General features: G+C 40.9%; 1 protein-coding gene and 1 long non-coding RNA gene across 4 annotated transcripts in view; one reads left to right on the top strand and one right to left on the bottom strand.

Annotated features, from left to right (window-relative positions):
• Window positions 1-12,394, top strand: part of LOC149126975 (uncharacterized) — a 31,197-nt gene extending 18,803 nt beyond the window's left edge. Inside the window, exon 3 of the long non-coding RNA XR_016233063.1 lies at window positions 12,256-12,394. This is a non-coding gene — a long non-coding RNA (uncharacterized LOC149126975). The remainder of the gene's footprint in view (window positions 1-12,255) is intronic.
• COL8A1 (collagen type VIII alpha 1 chain) overlaps window positions 1-15,727 on the bottom strand; it is a 165,176-nt gene that overhangs the window by 26,540 nt on the left and 122,909 nt on the right.

The following is a 15,727-nucleotide window of genomic DNA, read 5'->3' as shown; positions in this document are numbered from 1 at the left end:
GTTAGGAAAGTAATCAATTTACAGTCACTTGTTTTGAAAGCTTTATCTTTCCATGATATTTTTGAGGGCTTGAATAATAATATTGCTATAATGAACACTTACTTAGTGTTTACCATATTTCAGGAGTTGAATCTGAAAGATTCTCTCCCCATCCATTAACCTTTGCATATATCAAACCTACACTGAGTTTGTGTCTGATGAAACACAGAATCAATTTATTATATACTTATTTTGTAGGTAGTGCAAAGTAGAAACATCAAATCTAAAATACCAAGTAAACCCCAAAATATTCTAACCAATAGTGGGTTTTTTAGTACAAAAGTTTAATTTCTCCCAAACTGAAGCAAGTATATAATGTTTTGCAGATTTTATTTTAAAAAGCGAGTTCTTAGTCATAAATTTTAGGAGCTGGTTAAAGAGAGAGGACCCTGCATACAGGAGCACACTTAAGTGTCTGGAAGAGTAGGTTTAGACCTTTGTCTCTGGGAATTCTCTTTGCCTCTAGTTCAGAAATATGCACAAAGTAGGTTTGATAAATGGTCATCAACGTCGTATATGACAGTATCACTTTCTCTCTTTTTTTCAACTTTTATTTAATAAATATAAATTTCCAAAGTACAACTTCTGAATTATAGCAGCTTTCCCCCCCATAACCTCCCTCCCACCTGCAACCATTCCATCTCCCACTCCCTCTCCCATCCCATTCTTCATCAAGATTCATTTTCAGTTATCTTTATATACAGAAGATCAACTTACTATATACTAAGTAAAGATTTCAACAGACTGCATCCACACGGACACACAAAGTATAGAGTACTGTTTGAGTAGTAGTTTTACCATTAATTCACTTAGTACAACACATTAAGAACAGAGATCCTACATGGTGAGTAATTGCACAGTGACTCCTGTTGTTGATTTAACAATTGACACTCTTATTTATGATGTCAGTAATCACCCGAGGCTCTTGTCATGAGCTGCCAAGGCTATGGATTTCACCAACTCCGATCTTATTTAGACAAAGCCATAGTCAAAGTGGAAGTTCTCTTCTCCCTTCAGAGAAAGCTAGCTCCTTCTTTGATGGCCCATACTTTCCGCTGGGATCTCACTCACAGAGGGCAGTATCACTTTCATCCTGTCCTTTTGTCTTTTCTGAATGTTAAAAATAAGATCTCAGATCGTGTGATGGCTAGGAGAACATGGTGGCTGCTGGCCACTGAATCAGTGTTATTCTTCCATCTGCCTACTGTTTTCATTCTGTCTGCTGATTATGTATCCTGGTGTCTGCTGCCAGCTCACAAGAATGGAAAATCCTATTTAATAGCCATTCTTCCTTAGAAATTAATAAAGAGTGCTATTTTTGGTTTTAAAAACTTCGTAAAGGAGAGAAATTTTGACTGATGATAAAATAATCTTGAGATTAGCAATCATTTTTCAATCGTTTGCAGGATACTTGAAGGATTCTCTGTATAGCTATGATAAAAGTCTCAGACATGGCTGGAGTTGCATGAGTAGATCACATAGACATTTTTTCTAAATGTCTAGTCCTAACATCTAATTTAGGGCTTTAGATCTGAGATGTCAATCTCTGGAGTTCCATCCTCTTACAAAAATAATCCATGATTTGCCATTTCCTTGTTTGTAAAATTAAGAGTATTGTACTCAGTGATTCCTAATGTTCCTTCCAGGCCAAAAAACTCACTGTCCTTGGCCTTACTCCTTCCAGTCTTTTTCATTCTGTTCAAATCATACCAGGGGAGTCAGACAATAGGTTGTAAAGTTGAGTAGTACCTTGGAAATGGGTGTTAAGGAGGAGGAGGAGATACGGGCATTTTATTATTTCATATTCATGCAGATTCTTTCACAGCACATTGCACAGTGCCATGATTCTTTTCCCCATGATTGCCTGTTTTGTGGGCCACATCTTTGCCACGGATTTCTGTCTCCTTGCTGTGGAAACCAGCCAAGGATACATTACTGACCACCTGCTCACTTTCTTATACAAGACGACTCCCCAGACCTATTTTCTTTGCTTTCTCCTCCTGCTGGTTTATGGCTTTCCCTTATGTAGCAATAAAAGTCTTGGAGAGTGCTCTTAGGGATGAATTAATGCCACTTAAGTATATTTCCGTTAGCTGCCCTTTGATGGTTCTGTTTAAAAATAAAGGGAGAGTTGGGGCAGCTTGGTTCTTATTGAAATTTTCCTTCCCTTTGCTTTAAAGTTACCACTCTTCAGAAACACTTAGTTACACTCTAAGGGAGCTTTGTTAACATTGAAAAAGTGTCTGGGAAATATTGTCAGAAGACAAACTCACCATCTTTTAGTAATATTTTTCCCATTGGAAAGGTATTTGCATTACCAGGAGTCCCAGTTCAGCCTGTGTGAGCTTTCCTTGTATTCCTTTAAATACCAGAAAGCGTGTCTGAATTCCAGAAGAGCAGAAGCTGATTCTGTTCTCCACCCTAATAGCAAACAGATAAAGGATTTCCTGCCATGATCCCATTTCGACTTTGTATAGTCTGTGATTTAGTTTTACTTTCCCTATAGCTTATATTTTATTAATTCATCTGGATCTTGTATTTAATCTGTGTCTCCTTTGGACAGAACATCGTCTGAGATTTAGTTTCCTCTTCTCACAGTCCTAACTCTGAGAGTTGGAAAACACAAGTGTCTTCCCAGGCTTGCCACTGGCCTCTGTGGCCAGGACCAAGTTATAATCAACTGCTTCAGGCTTTTCTGCTGTAAGAGAGGGAAACTGCCACTAGAATGAACTTGTTTTCATTTATTCATTATTTTGTTTCCTTACCAACGGAAGCTACCAGGTGCTGTTCACTGAGAACTGGGGTGTATCCAGGACCCACCCGACTGAGCTCATTACCACATACCACTTCTGTTTTCTTGTTTGTCCTATTTAACAAAATTTTGAAGAATATGTTTTTATTTTTAATTGACAATCAACAAACATATTTTGGAAGCACCATACCAGGGATGATGGAAGATTTATGCCTGTGATGTTGCTTCTGTCTCAGTGGTGACCTGCGGCAAAGTCAGACACAGGGAAAGAGCACAGAGAAACCAGTCCTACCTCCTTTCCTCATTAGCCTTTCTGGTCCTTGGCCCTTTTCCCTTCTACCCGATTTCTCTTCTTCCACTTGTCCCTTCCCATCTCTATCCCCGATTCCATTGCTCTTCTGCAAGTTTCTGATTTTTACCTAATGTTTAAAAATTTCATCAGCCCATTTTTGATCCTGAACCAGAACAAAGACTAATCTCCTCCAAAGGGCACCATGGGACACATGAGTTACAATCATCTTCCTTCCCTACTGGGTTCAAGGGCAGACTTCTTGGAAATCAAGAGGAAATGTCAATGTGGCTTGGTTGCTGTGGCATTAAAAAGTACTCATCACAGGCTGGCACTGCAGCTCACTAGGCTAATCCTCCGCCTTGCAGCGCTGGCACACCGGGTTCTAGTCCCGGTCGGGGTGCCGGATTCTGTCCCGGTTGCCCCTCTTCCAGGCCAGCTCTCTGCTGTGGCCAGGGAGTGCAGTGGAGGATGGCCCAAGTGCTTGGGCCCTGCACCCCATGGGAAACCAGGAGAAGTACCTGGCTCCTGCCATCAGATCAGCGCGGTGCGCCGGCTGCAGCACGCCAGCCGCGGCGGCCATTGGAGGGTGAACCAAGTGCAAAGGAAGACCTTTCTCTCTGTCTCTCTCTCTCACTGTCCACTCTGCCTGTCAAAATAAATAAATAAATAAATACAAAAAAATAAAAAAAGTACTCATCACTACTTAGAATCAAAATACCTTCTCCAATAGGTCTCCCATGTGCTTAAATTTCTGTTAAAATTCCAGAATCTTGGAAAGCTAATAGACTCCAAAGATTTGTATGATGGATGGTTGACCTGGAATGGAGAACAGGCTCCAAGAAATTGGACCTTAGGGCATGGAGCCGTCTAGGACATCTGGGTTGCCCTGGCTGGAAATGGGTGGACAGTAACATGGAGGTGGAAGGGAATAGGTTCTTTAGGGCAATTGGAAGAGGCATGAAATCCAGCCTTGTGGCAAAGCCTCTTAGCCACTCCTGGGGAGAACAACTGGTCAAGATGTAGAATTGATTTGTCTACTGCATCACCACTAAAGGCAAGAGTTAGCATGTTCAAGAGGGATCCCCTGCAGGCTGACCTCCCAGGAAAGGAACACCTCCAACAAAGCTCCATGGTCACTGATTACAGCCCAGCCCCAAGTTTGTCCTGAAGACAAACAATCCTCACCATTTATAAGGCTTGGACCTCAGACCTCTCTTCCCACTTCATGCCAGAAGAGGGGGTGTTGCTTCTCAAACTTCCACAGATATGTGGTGAATCCTCTTACCAGCTTACTGCATTATATAGGCAGAGTGACAAGGCTGGGCTTCATCTCCCAGACAGGAGAGAACCTGGTTTGCCCTCAGCCACAACTGATGAGTGGCTAGGAGCTGTCTGGAGCCAAGGTTCTGCCACGTCATACTGCTATTTTTATCTTTGCCTCTGATCACCCTGGGGGAGATCTGATGCTTCTCTAATCATACAGTTTAAATGCTTCACAGTCCAAGGGGCAGGGGCCTTCTGGAGTCTGACTCCCAAGGCTGCTGTATCTTTGTGCACACACTGCAGCCTAGAATGTGCCAACAATAACAGGGGACCCTTGCACCACTACTACTTCTCTTCTATAAATTTTCTCTAATAAACACTGCTTGGCCATTTGGCTTTATTTGCATAATAACTTCCAGATCCAACCCCAGGGCTGTAAGATAAGAAGAATGCAGAGAAGTACTTTCACCCATTAATTAATTAATTAATCACCATTAATTAATTCAATATTATTCAGTTCTTAGCAGGTGCCACGTGCAGAGAACACAATAGCTAGTGGAGAAAGAGGTCCCTGTCCTGGAATGACTCACAGTATGGAGGGATTAGCTGGCTGAGCAGCGGAATGCCTTCCCTGTGTCAGTTTCCATTTCTGTGAAATCAGTAATAGGGAGGCCTTCAACTCATGATCACGTGTGCTGGGCAGATCCACTCCCTTGGACGGTCATTGCCAGCAGTTTTACAATCTCACACTGGCTTCCCTCCATGTCCCAGCATGTGATTCAGCTTCTTCTGCACTCTGGTCCTTGATGTGTGTCCACACAAAACAAACGTATTTTAATATCAGTCTGAGCAAGACTTGCAAAGAATGAAAACAGAAGACATTGCACAGCAAATGTAAATAACTCTGGAGAGATTTCTCTTAGTATCTGGTCTTATACAGAAACATATTGAAAAAAGAGAATTATTCACAGCAACTCTGAGGCAGGCAAGTATGAATAAGCCTATATATTATTTGGCATATAATGATAGTCTAGATTTTTTAAGAGAATGCATATTAGATTCTTATTGTTGAACTCTATTTATCCTTATCCTAGCTTCTAACAAAATCAAATGGCAGCAGAACTTGTCAAAAGAGTTAATTTTTTTAAAAAGTACATATCTTTCTATCATCTACTTACTAAGGCATTTTCCAATTTATCTTTTCTCTCCTCCTCTACCTGTAGTTGTCAAAGAAACAAACTGTTGGCAGAAAGACACAAAGCTTAGCTATTTTCTTGGTCTGAGTTCTGACTGGGTACAGAAATGGATAGTCCAGCATTTGTGAAAGGATCTTTTAGGATTAAATGTATTTTATATGTGTATAATTTGTATGAGGTGTTTCCTTCAAAAAACTCAAGTTGCTACAAGTTACTCTTTAAGGAAAAATCCTCAGAGGTTTTATGTAAACAGAAACCATAGCTGCCTGAATTTTAATTTATATTTTGTCTTACCTGATTCATGGAACATATGTAACAATCAGGGGAAAAACACAGTACTAGAGTGCCATGATACCTTGTTAACAGAGAGGTTGGCTCACTTCTAGCTACCATTACCTTTAAACATCTGGAAAAGTCTGCCGACCATACCTTGGGAGCCAGGCGTTAACACTGGCACTTACAGGGATTACTTGAAGTCCTCTTATTAATAAGTCACCCAACACATAGTTCATGAGGGCTCAGAATGCTTTAAGCACTGCTAGACTCTAGTTGTAGTGACAACTTTAAGAGTCATAAACTGTGAATCATGATTTCCCAAGTACCAAACACTGTGCTGATTGCTTTATGCAAATGACCTCATTTAATATAATCTCAACAACCCTGGGAGGCAAGTACTGCTATTCTGAGTATATTCATATGGCAAAGAAATGAGAGTCAAAGAGGGTATGTCACATACCCCAAGTCATCACAAAGCAAGGAGGCAGCATGGTAGGATCTGAATCTGCCAAGCTATCTCCAGGGGCCTCATCCCTCTCCAGGACTCCTCAGGATTAAAGCTATTGGAAGAATCCATGGCATCTATGCCTCAAGGATTCAGTTTCGAATATGGCTTGTTCATTCCCATTAGTACAAATACTGTTGGGGAGGCAGACAAGGCTTCTCACTACCTCCCCAAGCCCTGCCCACAACAGAATGCTCTGACCAGGAGGAGTCAAGGAAGCATGTCCAGTGATCTCTTCTCCTCTCCACTGCCTTCTAGATCCTCTTGGTATCCCCATCACGTGGCCCAGGATTTCTCACTGAGACCCTCTATATCAATAGGTCCCTTTTTCATATGATCTAATTTCATTTTATTCTACCTCTTGCGATTTAACTTTTAGAAATATTATTTATTTTCAGAGCAGTTTTAGGTTTATGGAAAAATTGAGAAGAAAGCCCAGAATGTTCCTATATATCTCCCCTACTCCCGCACATGCACAGCTGTTCCCATTACCAAGATCTTGCACCAGAGTGTTGCTCTTGTTACAGATGATGAACCAGCATGGACACATCATTATAACCCAAGGTCCACGGTTTCTATTAGGGGTTACTCTCAACGCTGTATGTTCTATGGACTTACACAGATGGATAGAGACATAAACCCACCACCACAGGATCATACACAGTAGCTTCATTGCACTAAGGATCCTTGTGCTCTACCTGTTCATCCCTCCCAGCCCCTAGTTCCTGGCAACCACTGATCTTTTCACTGTCTCCATATATTTATCTTTCCTGGATGTCATGTATTTGGATTCATATAGTATGTAGCCTTAGAGTCTTTACAATGTAATATGCATTTAAGTTTCCTCCATAATTTTTTCATGGCTTGGTGGCTCATTTCCTTTCACCATTGAATAATATTCTGTTGTCTGGATGTACTAGACATTATTTATGGACACGGTCTTCCTAAAGCTGCATTGTAGACTTGCCAAACTTCTCCCCTGACTTCAGGAAGGATGAATATGAGCTCTGCTAGGTAGTAACCAGGTAGTTTATGGAGCCAATAGAGGAAGATATTCATAACTGACAATGTTTTCATGGGGTTATTCCTACAGAAGAAAACGTTTGTCTTTTAAAAAATTATTTGATTTTTAAATGTTTTGTTCATTTTACTTTTATTTGAAAGGGAAGGAGAGAGGGGAGAGAATCCTCCTCCAATGGCTAGTTTCTGCCTGTCCCCTCCCTCACCCCTCCATATGCCCACAACAGTCAAGACTGGGACATAAATCAACCTGCATTTCCTATGTGGTTGGCAGGGACCCAAGTGCTTGAGTTATCATCTGTTGCTTCCCAGGGTGTGCATTAGTAGGAAGTTGGATTTGACAGAGGAGCCAGGACTCAAATCTAGACACTCTGATATGGGAAGCTGGCACTCCAGTATCTTAACCACTGAGCCAAATACCCACTCCTGATTATTTTAATGAATATATCATTATACATAATTTCATAAAATTCATACTATGTATCATACTATAAGAAATTACATACACAGAACATTTTAGCACTCAGCTTGAACTGTTAAGAAAGCATTTATAAAGGGACAAAATTCTGTTACAAATAATCTACCTTAAAGTCATAATTGTATTTTTTTTTTTTTTGACAGGCAGAGTGGACAGTGAGAGAGAGAGACAGAGAGAAAGGTCTTCCTTTGCCCTTGGTTCACCCTCCAATGGCCGCCGTGGCCGGCGTGCTGATCCGATGGCAGGAGCCAGGTACTTCTCCTGGTCTCCCATGGGGTGCAGGGCCCAAGTACTTGAGCCATTCTCCACTGCACTCCCTGGCCACAGCAGAGAGCTGGCCTGGAAGAGGGGCAACTGGGACAGAATCCGGCGCCCCGAATGGGACTAGAACCTGATGTGCCGGTGCCGCAAAGCGGAGGATTAGCCTAGTGAGCCATGGCGCCGGCTCATAATTGCATTTTAATAAAGTTGTTTTTGCAACAAGATGAAGGAATTTGGAAAACATCATGCTGAGTGAATTAAGCCAGTCCCAAAGGGACAAATATCATATGTTCTCCCTGATCGGCAACAACTAACTGAGCACCAAAGGGGAAACTTGTTGAAATGAAATGGACACTATGAGAAAAGGGACTTGATCAGCTCTTGTCCTGATGGTTGATGTACAATGTAATACTTTATCCATTTTAGTATTTTTTTGTTCTAGCACCATTGGTTGAACTCTGTAATTAACACGCAATTATTCTTAGGTGTTTATATTTTAACTGAAAAGTGATCCCTGTTAGGAATTTGGAAAACATTTTGCTGAGTGAAATAAGCCAATCCCAAAGGAACAAATACCACTTGTTCTCCTTGATAGGTGAAAACTAACTGAGCACCAAAAAGGAAACCTGTTAAAGTGAAATGAACACTATAAGAAATGGTGACTTGATCAGCCCTCACCCTGACTGTTGATGAGCAACTTGAAATATTATCCCTCTTAGTATTTTTTTGTTTGTTCTACTTAATACTTTTGGTTGAATACTGTAATCAATACACAATTCTTCTTAAGTGCTGAAACTTAACTGAAAAGTGATCACTGTTAAATATAAGAGTGGGAATAAGAGAGGGAGGAGATGTACAATTTGGGACATGCTCAAGCTGACTTACCTCAAACGGTAGAGTTAGAAACATACCAGGGGATTCCAATTCAATCCCATCAAGGTGGCATGTACCAATGCCATCTCACTAGTCCCAGTGATCAATTTCTGTTCACAATTGATCATAATGATAGGACTAAGAACCAAAGGGATCACAGAAACAAGAATAGTGTCTGCAAATACTAGCTGATAGAATAAAAAAAGGAGAGAATGATCCAACATGGGAAGTGAGCTACACAGCAGACCCATAGAATGGCAGATGTCCTAAACAGCACTCTGGCCTCAGAATCAGCCCTTAAGGCATGTGTATCCAGCTGAAAAGCCCATGAGAGTATTTCAGGCATGGAAAGGCAAGACACTCTGGCAAAAAAAAAAAAAAACAAAAAACCTAAATGAAAGATCTCCACGAGTGAGATCCCAGTGGAAAGAACGGATCATCAAAGAAGGAGGTACCTTTCTCTGAAGGGAGGAGAGAACTTCCACTTTGACCATGGCCTTGTCTAAAAATTATCAGAGTCAGTGAACTCAGGGGGCTTCCATAGCCTTGGCAGCTCATGACAAGAGCCTATGGTGATTACTGATGCCATAAACAAGAGTGTCAATTTATTAAGTCAACAACAGGAGTCACTGTGCACTTACTCCTCATGTAGAATCTTTGTCCTTAGTGTGCTGTACATTGAGATTTAATGCTATAACTAGTACTCAAACAGTATTTTTCACTTTCTGTTTCTGTGTGGGAGCAAACTGTTGAAATCTTTACTTAATGTATGCTAAACTGATCTTCTGTATATAAAGAGAATCGAAAATGAATCTTGATGTGAATGGAAGGGGAGAGGGAGTGGGAAAGGGGAGGGTTGCGGGTGGGAGGGACGTTATGGGGGGAAGCCATTGTAATCCATAAGCTGTACTTTGGAAAATATATTCATTAAATAAAAGTTTAAAAAAAATGTAAAAAAAAATAAAGTTGTTTTTGTGGTGGGAAGACTGGGCATGTGAGGATCACTCACAGGACCTTTGAGAGAAGGAGTCACTTGATGCCCCCAGATCACACCATATAGACCCTGTATCCTTACAGACGAGGGTGAGGTACAATTCCATGAGCATCTGCCTAGTATCACAGTTTTGGCCCATTAGCATCTTTACAGTCTTCACATGTGGATTTTCACAAATGGAAACCACAGGAAGAGGCCCTGGCTTATTCTCAGCAATGCAGAATGAATGCAAGTAGCAAGCCCATCTTGATGAACTAGAAAGATTCTCATTCAGATGCCTGTTTTGTTGAAATCACGTAAGACTTGAGAAGTCTCAATTTTCAAATAGAGCTTGAGGGGCCGGTAGTTTGGCACAGTAGGTTAATCCTCTGCCTAGGGTGCCAGCATCCATATGGGTAGCAGTTCTAGTTCCGGCTGCTCCTTTTCTGATCTAGCTCTCTGCTATGGCCTAGGAAAGCAGTGGAAGATGGCCAAACATCTGGGCCCCTGCACCTGCGTGGGAGACCCAGAATAAGCTCTTGGCTTCTGGCTTCGGATTGGCACAGCTCCGGTTGTTGCAGCCATTTGGGGAGTGAGGCAGCAGATGGAAGACCTTTATCTCTATCCCTCCCTCTCACTCTCTGTAACTCTCTCTCTCTCTCTCTCTCCCTTTAAGATTTTTATTTATTTATTTGAAAGTCAGAGTTACACAGAGAGAGGAGAGGCAGAGAGAGAGAGAGAGGTCTTCCATCCGCTGGTTCACTCCCCAATTGGCTGCAACGGCTGGAGCTGCGCTGATCCAAAGCCAGGAGCCAGGAGCTTCTTTCGGGTCTCCCATGCGGGTGCAGCGGCCCAAGAACTTAGGCAATCTTCTATTGCTTTCCCGGGCCATAGCAGAGAGCTGGATTGGAAATGGAGCAGCCGGGACTTGAATCACCATCCATACAGGATGCCGGTGCTTCAGGCCAGGACGTTAACCTGCTGCACCACAGCGCCAGCCCCAGTAACTCTATCTCTCAAATAAATAAATAGAATCTTCAAATAGAGCTTGATTTGCTTGGCATGATCTTGATTAGAATTTACCAGAGGGTATTTTTTTGCTTCACCTGAGTAATGATGGTCTTTAGGGGACCTGAGTCACTGAAATATACCCATATGATTTCTGAGTCGTTACTTTTAACCAGTGATGCTAATACAATACTTAGTTATGAGTATATTTTATAATGAGTTGACAATTAATCAACAGTGAATGTATGATAAAATAGTTACTCTTCATGGATGTGATAAAAATTTATTCTTCATCGATGCATTTAACTTTGTTGGAGTATAATTACATAAATATTTTTTATCACTTAAAAATGTAAATCAGTGTTCTTTCACTGAAGCCCTCCAATGCCTTCCTATTCTTTGAGTGATACCCAAACTGCATTCCATGGCTTAGAGATCCTTGTCTGTTCTGGTCCTGCCTGTCCTTTGTTGCATTCTACCTGCTTACTGAGCACCAGCCTCCCTGACCTTCTCTCTTTCTTTGAATTTACTTGTAATTTGGTTTTACAGGGCCTTTGGGCATGCTGTTCTTTATGCCCAAATGGTCTTTGCCCAGGGCTGCACATGAAAGGCCGTCATAAAGGTCTCAGCTGAATTCTCTCCCCTCAGAGAAGACTTTCCTGACTGCTCTGGCCAGGGCAGGGCCCACATCCAGTGATTCTCTATTACATCGCCTCACTCATTTCATTTCTCAGAATATCAGAAACAGATATTATCATGCTTACTTAATTTACTCATTTTCTGTCTTCCCTGCTATATCTGTAAACTCTGAAAGAAGAAACTTGGCCTCTCTTATTCACTGTGCCATTTCTTCAGTGATTGGCACATAGTAAATACTCAACAAAAATATGTACCATGAACAACTGAATAAATGGCAATCACGAATGACGATCATTGCTCCTTGAGTACAATTTGGTGTCCTGTGAGTATATGTGTGTGCACCTGTGAGGGAAGTACCTCTTTTCTGCTTTCTTTTTAGTTGTCGCCTCTACTACAAATTCATTGGTTAACCTTATTTCTGAATTCTCCAGGGCATGTCACAATATTTGGCACACAGCACTTGGTTAATACATACAGATGAGTGGATAGATAAGTTGCTAAGCAAAACTGATGTTAAAAAACAGTCTATGCCATTTTGGCTTTGATGGCGTATATAGGACATACTACTCCCATATATGACACGTTGTCATACTGAAACTGAAACTGAAACTGAAGGAAGTTGAAGAAACCTCAGAAGCAGGAAGATCAGTCCCTGACTTCCTCTTGCCTTCCTCTTGCAGGCCATACAAGGATTCTCTGGCCTACCTTTCCTGAGAGTGGATTAGAAGACCCTCATTCCAGTGGTGTCCTGCCATGTATCACTCCCTCCCGTCTGTTGCCATTAGGTCACACCATTTTGGTCACTCTTTTGTATTATTGTCCATAAAAATACAATGTTCCCTGAGTCTTCATTTCTGAAGGATACCAAGTCTTATATTATTTTCATTAAATAAATTTGCATGCTTTTCATTTATTAATCTGTCTTGTTGTATGGGTCTCAGTCAGGATAATAATATGGCCTTTTCCCTGGCATATATCATAGCATAATACAACAGCATAAACCTTGGTCCCTGGTGACATTACACAGCCTGCCTCTGGCCTTACCTGGTCTTCAGTGTCTCCGCTCACTTGTTTTCCTTCTCTGAGGAGTTCATAAAGAGACATTAGGCTGCTAAGGAGGCAGACAGCAGAATGTCTGCCCTTATTAACAACCAAAACCCTTGTGTACCCAGTTTCCTTGGTTAAATGATGGCAGTCTATGTCAGAGATTAGCCCTATGGTTCTAGTGTTCTGGAAAATACTGGGAAAACAGGATAGTGACTGATGTCTATTGAATTCCCACCATTAGCAGGTGGTATGATGTATGAAAGGTGCTAGACATATGTGATGTGCTTCAATTGTGACAATATTCCAGGGAAGAGTTCTCACATTTTTTAAAACAGATGAGGGGCTGGAGACTTCAGGATAGTGAGTTACTTGCATGCTTTTACAAAGAGCTGGGGTTTCAACTTCTTTCTGACTCCAAATTCTGTGCTCTGTATTCTAAAGGTACCCGAAAAGCAACCAAATAACAAATAACAACAAAATATTTTCCTAGATGATTCATTTGAATTAACCAAACCCTCTTCTGAAATGCAAGCACTCTCTAATTGATGAATCCTACTGAATCATCCAGACACATACATTAATGTCTTTGCTAAGATTAATTCCTACTTACTTTCTAGTGAAGATCATTCTCCCAGTGATGAGTCACAAATTAGAATAAGGGCTGGGAAGATGGAGAGGTTCTGAGTGTTGCCCCTCAAAGAGGAAGACTTGGGGTAGAGCAAGAGACTGAATGAACCTAGCTGGCTCTATACTAACACTTTGTATCAGGTACTTAGAAGGTCAGTGGCTGGGAATATTGACTAGTATGATAATAAGTGTGAAACAGCACAACAGGGTGTGTTTGGGATCTAAACCAGACCCTTATGTCTATTTATTTATGTTATAATTTTTATTTATTTGAGAAGGAAGGGGAGGAGAGGGGAGGAAAGAATGAGAGAGGGACAGAAGGAGAGTGTACAAGCACTTCCATTTGCTGGTTCACTTCCCAAATGCCTGCAATGTCTGGGGCTGGGCCAGGCCAAAGCCTGGAATGCAATCTATGGCTCCCAAGTGGGTGGTAGGAACCCAGTTACTTGAGCTATGACCTGCCGTTTTCCAGCATCTGCATTAGTGGGAAGTTAGAGCCAGGAGTCAGAGCTGGAAGTTGAACCCAGGTACTCGGATGTGCATATAAATGTCTGAACTATTGAGACAAATGCCTACTCTGGCTCTTAGCATTTAAAATGCTGCCTCTGCCCATCTTGATCTGTGTGATCTTGGGCAAGTTACTTACTTCTGTGAACCTTACACTCTTCACTTATAAAGCGGCAATAGCTAGTAATACATATTGCACTTGGGAAGTGTGAAAAGTAAATGTGATTCTTCCATATGCAGTACTCTGAACAGTACCTGGTAGCTAGTGATTCATAAATGTTAGCCCTCAGTGCACTATTGCTCATACCACCTGAAGCTCTAGTTCAGTCATCAGCGATTATCAGCTGTGAGTTTCACGTGCTCATTCTAGTATCTGTAAGATCAGAACACATGGTTTAATGTTTCATTATGGGAATAATTTGTGCAAAACAACAAAGGAATATCTTTAGGTACTTCTTAGCTTTCAAGAATTGGGTTTAGGGGACTCCCATAGAATGAGAAATCCTATAGGATGTTTTTGGAGAAAAGGAATGTTTATTTTGCCCTTATGTCTACTGTTAATATACATTGATGTCATCAATTATGGTTTTATTTTGAATTTGGAGTGGAATTATCTCCCAATCAAATTTAGTTAGGTACAGATGAGTTTCCATTGTATTTTACAATTTATGACAATATTCTTTATATCATAATCAAAAGAATGGGATAACATCCTTCTCCAGGTCTAGGAATTAGAAATCATTCTTCCAATATTGGTTTCTCATGGTAACTCATTCTGACAAATGATTCATCATTATCATCTGTATTATTTTTACTTCTCAATGCTGAATTGTGGAGCACCTGCTTTGTTTTTTTTTTTTTTATACTATCATAGCCTCCATATTGTGCCTGTATGTTATGCAGAGATTCAGTGGAGTATTCGTTATATGTTGATCTGCATTTTTGATAATTGACTGAAACAGTGATGATGGGGCTGCAATAAATTTGGGTTTGAGCAAGAGAGTCATCCTAATAAAAGGTGACTTTCTGAAATAAATGCTCCAAATCCTCTCCAGGACTGAGCTAGGTCATAACAGGCAATTGGCCATATCTGAGATTTATTCTTCCCACCCCCACACATGTTGGGTCCACCAACTGTTACTAAAAACATTAACAAAATGTTGTCATATTAGGGTTACTGCTGTTCCTGAAGAAAAGATAAATGCATGTTTTTAAAAATATGAACATATGAAGCTTTAAAAAATATTGTTGTAGAGTTCTCCTGGCTACATTTCCTTAGCTCTGTTCCAAGCTTTGGACTTGAGAAACATAAAAATGTTTCTATGCCAATGTTAAATATTAAATGAAAACCTTGTGTCTGGGGAACTCTAGGACTAATAAATGGTGGTAAAACAGGTAAGATCCCAAATTATCAGAGGAAGAAATCTCTAAAGGGAGTGGGGTTGCATTGTAAACAGTTACTTTCTAGGCTATGGGGTAAAACCCACAGAGAAAAGATGGACCATGGCATATTTCAGGCTTGGCTGAGGCACCATGTCATTGAAGGTATTACGATACATTTTCTTGTTGAGGTAGAACTGAAAACATATTTGAAGAAGCCAAGAGGAGTTAATGCCTCACACAAATGTGTGATACCACAATGTACGTGAGTTCCTCTCCCTTTTAACTCTCAGTAGCACTGGCTTCTGAAAACCAAGTCCCATTATGATGATGAATACTAAGACTAGTGCATTTTTCCTTGAGGTTTAATAGATTTTTTTTTCCTGAGGGAAAGCACTGAGAGAAACAAAGTATTATTAAACGATTATACAATTAACCCAGAATATAAAAGTTTAGTTTTCTCAGTTAATTGTCATGATAATTTGCCTCTCAGCCATCAGTGCATGGCTTCGATAAACTGAGTTTCAGCTTTTCCCTCCCAAGTGTGCTGAAGTGTCTGAGAACCATGTGCAGAAATTTGACAAGTCAAAA

Source organism: Oryctolagus cuniculus, chromosome 4, assembly GCF_051225735.1.
Source record: "Oryctolagus cuniculus isolate XC-2025 breed Fujian yellow rabbit chromosome 4, ASM5122573v1, whole genome shotgun sequence".
Taxonomy (NCBI): domain Eukaryota; kingdom Metazoa; phylum Chordata; class Mammalia; order Lagomorpha; family Leporidae; genus Oryctolagus; species Oryctolagus cuniculus.
This window is presented reverse-complemented; position numbering and strand designations above follow the sequence as displayed.